The following is an 8,308-nucleotide window of genomic DNA, read 5'->3' on the forward strand; positions in this document are numbered from 1 at the left end:
CTTAGGTGTACGTGGCTGGCGCCTTAGCCGGTTGAGCTACAGGCGCCAAGCCTGCTCAGACTAATCTTGAACTCCCGGGTTCAAGCAATGCACCTGCCTTGGCCTTCCAGAGGGCTGGGATTACAGGCACGAGCCACCGTGCTAGCCCTCCATGACAGATCTTGCCCAAGGACCTACTGAGCAAACTACTTCCCACCACCCACAAGTGCAGGAGACTAAAAGGATGACCAGTATTAGCCCCAAGCTCATTATGCCACTAAAATCTCTGCCCCAGGAGGGGTTTATCTGCCATTTTTTGCTCATGTGATATGCGTGCCAATATGATTCCCCACTGTGCTTGCATGCTGGGCACTGCACCCCAATCGCGACATGATGCTCACTCACTTCACGCAATATTCATTTTGCCTCTAGAAAACCTCCTGACCTGTTTCATTTGGGAGTTGGATTTGAAGTAGTCCTCCCACCTCCTAGTTGATGTCCTCCATAGTAAATCTCCTTTCTTCTTTGACAATCCTGCTTGTCTCAGTAATTGGCTTTCCGTGCAGTAAACAATACCCCACCTTGCAGGTACGTTGACAATTTACAGGCTCATCCAGGATCTGTTGCTGTGGCTTGGTGGCCACAGAACAGGGAAAGACTTTAAAGCAGCAGTTCTCAACCTGTGAGTCGCAACCCCTCTGGGGGTCGAATGACCCTTTCACAGGGGTCACCTAAATACATCCTGCATATCAGATATTTACATGACGATTCATAACAGTAGCAAAATTACAGTTATGAAGTAGCAAGGAAAATAATTTTATGGTTGGGGGTCACCACAACATGAGGAACTGTATTAAAGGGTCGTGGCATCAGGAAGCTTGAGAACCACTGCTTTAAAGCCTTCCTAACAGCTGCCTGGCTGAGTTTCTGCCTGAGGTTGGTTTGGGTTTCTCCCACTGGCTTCTCTGTCACCAGCCCCAAATGCATCCCTGATTGTCAGGGAAGAATGGACAGTTGACCTTTGGACTTTGGCGTCTGTGTCCAGATGGGTGAGTGCTATTTGGGCGTACCACACAGCAATTAGCTCTTCTCTCAATTTGGGGAATTCCTGTTTGAATTTGGGTTGGAAGCCTCAACCATTGGGACAATAGGACTTCCGACTTTTTCTTCTTGGCACTCCCTAGGCTTATCTGCCGGAACTGCAGTCCATCTGCTTGGCTTGGGGTATATGAGAATGTGCATATGGCCATGAATCCCAGGATGATCCGAGTGTGGCCCTTTGGGAACTGGTGCACACACTGGGAATCCTCTATCTTTACCATTTGGACTTTTGTATCATTTGGACCAAAGACAGATTGTTTGCAGTACCAGTCGGTTTGAGATAAGAATCTCTCTGTCAGCTCGGTGCCTGTGGCTCAAGTGGCTAAGGCACCAGCCACATACACCTAAGGTGGAGGGTTCGAATCCAGCCCAGGCCCGCCAAACAACAATGACTGCTGTAACCAAAAATAGCCGGGCGTTGTGGCAGGCGCCTGTGGTCCCAGCTACTTGGGAGGTGGAGGCAGGAGACTCACTTGAGCCCAGGAGTTGGAGGTTGCTGTGAGCTGTGATGCCATAGCACTCTACCCAGGGGCACAGCTTGAGGCTCTGTCTCAAAAAAAAAAGAATCTCTCTGTCTTTTTTTTTTTTAAACAGTCTTGCTCTTTTGCCCTGGCTAGAATGCTGTGGCATCATCATAGCTACAGCAACCTCAAACTCAGGGGCTTGAGCCATCCTCCTGCTTCAGCTTCCCAATAGCTGGAACTATAAGCATGTGCCACAATTCCTGGCTAAGTTTTCTATTTTTTGTAGAGATGGGGTCTTGCTCTTGTTCCAGCTGGCCTCAAACTCCCAAAGCACTAGACTCATATGCATGATCCACCATATCTGGCCTGAGATAAGATTTGTAAAAACTTCTTTCTGGGCCAGGTGCGGTGGCTCATGCCTATAATCCTAGCACTCTGGAAAGCTGAAGTGTGTGGATTGCTTGAGCTCAGGAGTTCAACATGAGCCTGAGCAAGAGCAAGACCCTGTCTCTACTAAAAATAAAAAACTATCTGGGCATTGTAGCAGGCACCTAGCTATTTGGGAGGCTGAGGCAGGAGGATGACTCAAACCCAAGAGTTTGAGGTTGCTGTGAGCTATGACACCATGGCACTCTGCCCAGCATTACAGAGCGAGACTCTGTCTCAAAAAAAAAAAAAGAAACAACCTTTCTGGTTTCTTCTTATGGGAATTTGTCTTGCAGTACTGTTTGATTTGAGTTTTGTTTTGTTTGATTTGGTATTCCTGCATTTTTGTTTGAAACCTGTTGAATTTCCCTTTGCATTGAGTGTTTATCTATATTGGTAAGTGACATGAGAAGGTTCAAAGACATGCCAGTTTTTCTAGGACTCCAGTTCATCTCCACATATTATGTTATATGCCTGTGCACATATTTAAATTGAGGGGCAAATTACATTAAGGAAAATGCAGAGCACAAATGGTCAGTCTGTCACTATAGAGTTAAAATATAGAGTCTGCTAAGCTGTCTCTGTTTTCTTGTCTGTCTGAAATAGCAATTGCTAAGTTACTGGTATTGAGATACAACTCACTGTCTATGGTATCACTAATTCAAGGTTATTTGAAGCAGCCAGTTCTAGCAACAATGTGAATATTGAAAACTCATTTGAAACTGAAGGGGAAAAAGGATTTTTAAAAGCTCAAACTGCCATAAAAACTACTTTACCCAAAACATTGGTCCACAGTTTTCATTACATTACCTACTAGGGCAACTAAAGGTTGGCCATGTGAGTAAGTTCCAACATTGTCAGAAACAATTTAGATCTAACCATCTTGTACAAACTCATAAGTTTATATTGTCACCTCATGGCTAGAATTTTTTTTTTTTTTTTTGAGACAGAGCCTCAAGCTGTCCCCCTGGGTAGAGTGCCATGGCATCATGGCTCATAGCAATCTCCAATTCCTGGGCTTAAGTGAGTCTCCTGCCTCCACCTTCCAAGTAGCTGGGACCACAGACGCCCATCACAATGCCTGGCTATTTTTTTTGGTTGCAGCCATCATTATTGTTTGGCAGGCCTGGGCTGGATTCGAACCCGCCACCTTAGGTGTATGTGGCTGACGCCTTAGCCACTTGAGCCACAGGCACCAAGCCATGGTTAGAATTTGTAAATAAAAACTATTAAGATATGTGTGTGTGTGTGTGTATGTTCAAATGTATTTTTATGTGTCTCTATATGTTGTATATTGTCTATATGGCACAAAATTGACTAGGCATGCTCATAAATTAAATAAATACATCTAAATATTTTTCATGTGAATTTAGCAAATGTTTGATAAATAAACAAAGTTATTAAAAATAATATTGGTAAAATAAAAATGTCTTCAAATTATTGGCATACATTTTTGCCTGTGTTTATGAATCATTGTTATGTTTTTAAGGTGTCAGAGTTTGATGTAAAGATTATAAAACTATAACCAGCCCTAAACAAAGTAATCTATGTGTATGTAATTTCTGATAAGTAACACTAATTTAATATGGTTGTTTTAATAAAAACAGCTTTAGCCAGACGCAGTGACTCGTGCCTGTAACCCTAGGAATCTGCGAGGCTGAGGCCAGTGGATTGCTTGGGCTCAGGAGTTGGAGAGCACCCTGAGCAAAAGCGAGACTCCATCTCTACTAAAAATTTTAAAAAATGAGCTGGGCATCATGGTAGTCACCTATAGTCCCAACTACTCAGGAGGCTGAGGCAAGAAGATCACTTGAGCCTAAGAGTTTGAGGTTCTTGTGAGCTATGATGCCACAGCACTCTGCCCAGGGCCACAGAGTGAGAGACTGTATCTCAAAAACTAATGAACTAGCTAAATAAATAAATAAAACCAGCTTTGTGGGTTCATTAACACCATCATTCAGCAAATATTTCATGAGTTCTGGTGAGGTGCCATGCACTGTGCAAGGGAGACAGATACCCATCCTGGTCTGAGGGGACACAGGCACTGACAGGGCCTCCTGGAGAAATACTGGCAGAGCCACTGGGAGGCCAGGAGGATGTTCAGGAGCATGTTCCCAGCAGGAGCCCCTGCAGAGCATCTCTGGGACCTTCCCTGATCACCCTGGGGGTGGGCAGAACCTCCCCAATTTGAACACTCTTGATGTGTGGAGCACTTATCAGAGCCCCTTGAAAACAGACCTCAGGATGGCGCCCTGCCTGGGCTGGGTCAGAAGCAAGAGGCACCGTGAGGCCTGCACAGCTGGGATGTTCAGGGGTTCCAGGAGGGGGCTCAGCTGGTTTCTCCAGCCCCTCTGGGCCCCCATGTCCTGCACTCCCTTCTTTTCCCCTCTCCTCCATCCTTTTTACTGAGTGCTGCATAGGCCACTGGGCCCAGGAATGGCTGCATGTGACCAGTCTCTGCTGTCCATGGCAGCTCCCTACATGCCAGGACCTTGACAGCAAACCCAGCTAAGGTGCTGAGCATTGAGCTCCTATAGGCTAGAGGTGCCAGGGAGTCTCGAGGAGGGGAGATCTCAATGCCCAGGACTGGCCCGTTTTCTCAGAGAAAGAGACATTTGAACATAGACTGTAATGGATTTTTGTAGGACCCACAGAGGGAAAGAAGGGTCAGGGCATTGATGCTAAAGGAGCTTTGGGTGGGGAGCGGGCAGAGCTGATGGTAGGGCAGGGTGGCACACATGCTATTGGTCCAGCAGCAGGGAGTTCTGGAGGGCTTTCTGCAGGATGATGATGCCATAGGACCATGCTTTGAGGGCAATGGGACACACAGCAGGGAGGACCAGTAACCTGCTCTGCTATTTAAGGGTGGAGCTGGGCCTCAAGCCATGCTAGAGTGCAGGGAAGTAGGCCTCCCAAGGCAGCTCTCACCCCCATCTCACCCAACAGTAACCAGAGGAACCATATTGCATAAAGGATTCTCCACTTCTGATAAACCCAGCCCTCCAGCCTGGCCCCCACAGCCCAGCATGGCCTCATTACACAGCCTCTCAGGCAGGTGGGGCCATCTGTGACCCTCAGGTCTGGGCTCTCCAGGATCACTGTGGGCCACGCCAAGTTGACAGAGACACCAAGCCAGACCCACCTGGCTCTACTTCCACAACAACAGGGAAAAGTTGTATCCAACATCATCTAAATGACCATCCACCCTAAAGGAGACCCAGGGTGACCATCCACCCTAAAGGAGAAATGGGTCTTGGGGACAGCCAGTTCCTCCCCAAACCCATGTTCCTTGGGCTCTGACCCTGTCTCCTCTGACCCCATCTTCACGTTGCAGTCTAGATGTTTATAGGAACCCAGCTGATCTGACTCTTATGTGTCCCAACAATGAGCAAGCCTTCTTCTGCTCTAGAAGGTGAGGGCCTGAGTGGGGACACCCTTTCAGCTTTGCTGCAGGCCAGCTGCTTGTGTCCCAGGGCACACTGCCCCCTCCCTGGGCCCATCTCTCCCCTGGGCCACAAGAACCCCTTTGTAGTGCATGGTTCAGCCTGATTCGGTGCAGCCCTGACCTTCCCCATCTATGGACCATGCAACCCTCTAAGGCTGCCGTCCCCATCCTGCTGTGTCTTGGGGAAGAACTCCTTCACCGAGTTCTGGTATCACTGCGGCTGGCGGTGCACAGCGGCCTCTTGTGGCCATCTGTGGGCATTACATAGCTCCAGGTTGAGCAGAAAGGCAGCTGGGCAGGAGGGCGCTGGGAGGCTTGCTAGTCACTGGGAGGCCTGGGCACGGCGGGTGGAGAGTCCCAGCATGGCACAGCAGTTGGGAGGGGGCTCAACCGACCCTGCTTTGAGGCCAGCAGACCACAGGCCTCCTCTTCAGGTTAATGGAGCCCAGGAGGAAAAAGGAGGCTTTGAGGCCATCTGATCTGACTTCCTTCTGCTCATCCTTCACACACATTTATTGAGCACCTACTGAACCCTCTGCCTGTGTAGGTCCTGCTCACAGAGCAGCAGCCCCCACCTTGGGACCTGCAGGCCCGCCGGGCCCCAGCGCCTCCATTTCCAGCTCTGAGCCCTGTGTTTCTGTTCCCTACCATGAACCTCACAGGGTCGCCCTGAGGACAGGGTAGAGGTGCCCAGAACCCTGCTTGGGTTCTGAAAACATCTGTGAACCACCACCAGCGAAGTCCAGCAAAGTCCACAGACTCTGAGGGGGACCTCAGGGCATGCTCACAGCCCCACCCCTTCTTGATCCTGAAATGTGCAGCATCCTTTCATTGATTCATTCATCATATTTGAAATGACTTTTTAAAAAATTCTTTGAAATAAAAAAATCATTTCATTTAACCTTCATCATAACTCTACAAAGCATATCATCCTCCAAGAGAGAAGGTCCCTCAATGAGGAAGCAGTAGCTTCTGGCACTTCCCAGCCCCAGCCCTGACCCCACTTGTGGAGGTGAGGCTGGGGGACAGTCCTCTTCTAGGTCTCACCTGGGCAGAGGAGCACTGTGGCTCAGGCCAGGGACAGTCCATTTAAAGAGCCCTGTGGCTGGGGGCAATCTGACCTCTCTCCTGGTGGTTGGGACAGCAGTGGTGGCCCCAAGGACTAAAGGGCAGGGACACATCCAATAGCCAAAACCTGGGACATTTTTCAGCCCTTGTCTGGTTCTCCTTCGGGTGCCCAGTCCAGCGTCTGCCAGCTGCACATAAGTGTGGTAGGATGGGAGTCCCTGGCCCCTGTCCAGTGTGGGGATGTTGCCTCCAGACATAGGCCAGGCGAGCTTTCTTGCCAGCTGTCACCAGCATGACCCTCCTTCACAGACAAGGACCCCCCCAGACTGTGCAAAATCGATAGTTCCTTTACAACACACTCGAGAAGCTCACTGATGATAAAGAACACAAAAAGAGAGGGGAGCCCCCGCAGGTCCCCTGGGTGGGAGGATTTGGACAAAGAAAGCCACCCGTGATGATTTATGGATCCTCATGTCAGACTAGCCCGGGCCTGGCACACCTCTGCCTTTTGGGGGGCACCTGGCAGTTGGGCTCAGACTCACACACACAACCCTGTGTCACCTCGCACAAGCTTTGTTTTCTGCCAGGCATGTTTGGGCAACACTGGTGACAAGTTCTCCATCCTACCCGTCCCTCCACTCCTGAAACAGGTGAGCTGCCAGGAGGCCCCTGGAATTAGACAGGGACAACTCCCAACCCTGGGACCCTTGTTGCAGCTTCAAAATGTCTCCATCCAAGTTTGCAAATCTTCACAGGGTCTCACTCCATACCCTGCATGTGCTTGGTGAGGGGAAGCTCATACTATCGGGGACAGTCCTGTCAACAACTGCCCAGAGTGCAGAGTTGGCTGGGTGCCCACAGCTCAGTGGTTAGGGCGCTGGCCCCATGCACCAGGACTGGCAGGTTCAAGCTGGACCAGACCTACCAAACAAAAGAACAAAAACAACCCCATAGTGCAGGGTCACAAACACCATGGCAGTGAGACATGGGGAGTCAGTGGAAGGAGCCACAGATTCCTCCTTCCCAAAGGAAGCAGCACTGCCCTGGGACTTGCAGGAAAGGAAGGAAGGGAAGACATTCAGTTCACACAGTGGAACCGCGTGAACAAAGGCTTGGACATGTGAACATCATGGGGTGTCTGAAGAAGGTTAGCGTGTCAGGAGCCTCCACGACCACCCGCAGCTCCATCATTCACCAGAAGGGATCATGGGACTCAGTTTATAGTTGTGCTTGCGGCTATGATTTATTATGAAAGAGGAATACAGAGCACAGTCAGGCCGAGTGCACGGGGTGAGGTCTGGTGGAGACCAGGCACAGGCTTCCATGGCTCTCCCGATGGAATCACCAGGATGTGCTTAATCCCTCCTGCAACCAGTTGTGACAACAGGTGAAATGTCTATCAGCGACTCTCAGATAATCACACTCTGCCTGACAAGTACCAAAGTTTCAGGTTCCCAAAAGGAGAGCAGTCATCCACCATAAACCACAGCTCACACAAGTGGTTTCGGCACAGTAAGCTGTCTCAGTAGGGAATGGTGAGAATCCACCCAATTCTAGCTTCCCAGATGCCAGCCAAGGGCCAGCCTTGCAGGCAGGCTTTTGTCTTGGGTCTGCTATGTTCATTCTTTTCTGTACAGTTAAAGGGTAAGGAGGGGAGGGGAGAAACAGAGACTGTGTCACAGGGACCCATCTAGACCATGGACTTGATCTTGGGGTGACAGAGCCACCAATGGGTGATAAGCTACAGGCAGGTGGCCAAGTCCAGCCTATGCTTAAGGATGGAGGAAGGGACCCATGAAAGAGTCACCTTGAGGCCCTGGCCATG

This window comes from Otolemur garnettii, unplaced genomic scaffold (genome assembly GCF_000181295.1).
Source record: "Otolemur garnettii isolate 467f Iridium unplaced genomic scaffold, OtoGar3 scaffold00007, whole genome shotgun sequence".
NCBI lineage: Eukaryota > Metazoa > Chordata > Mammalia > Primates > Galagidae > Otolemur > Otolemur garnettii.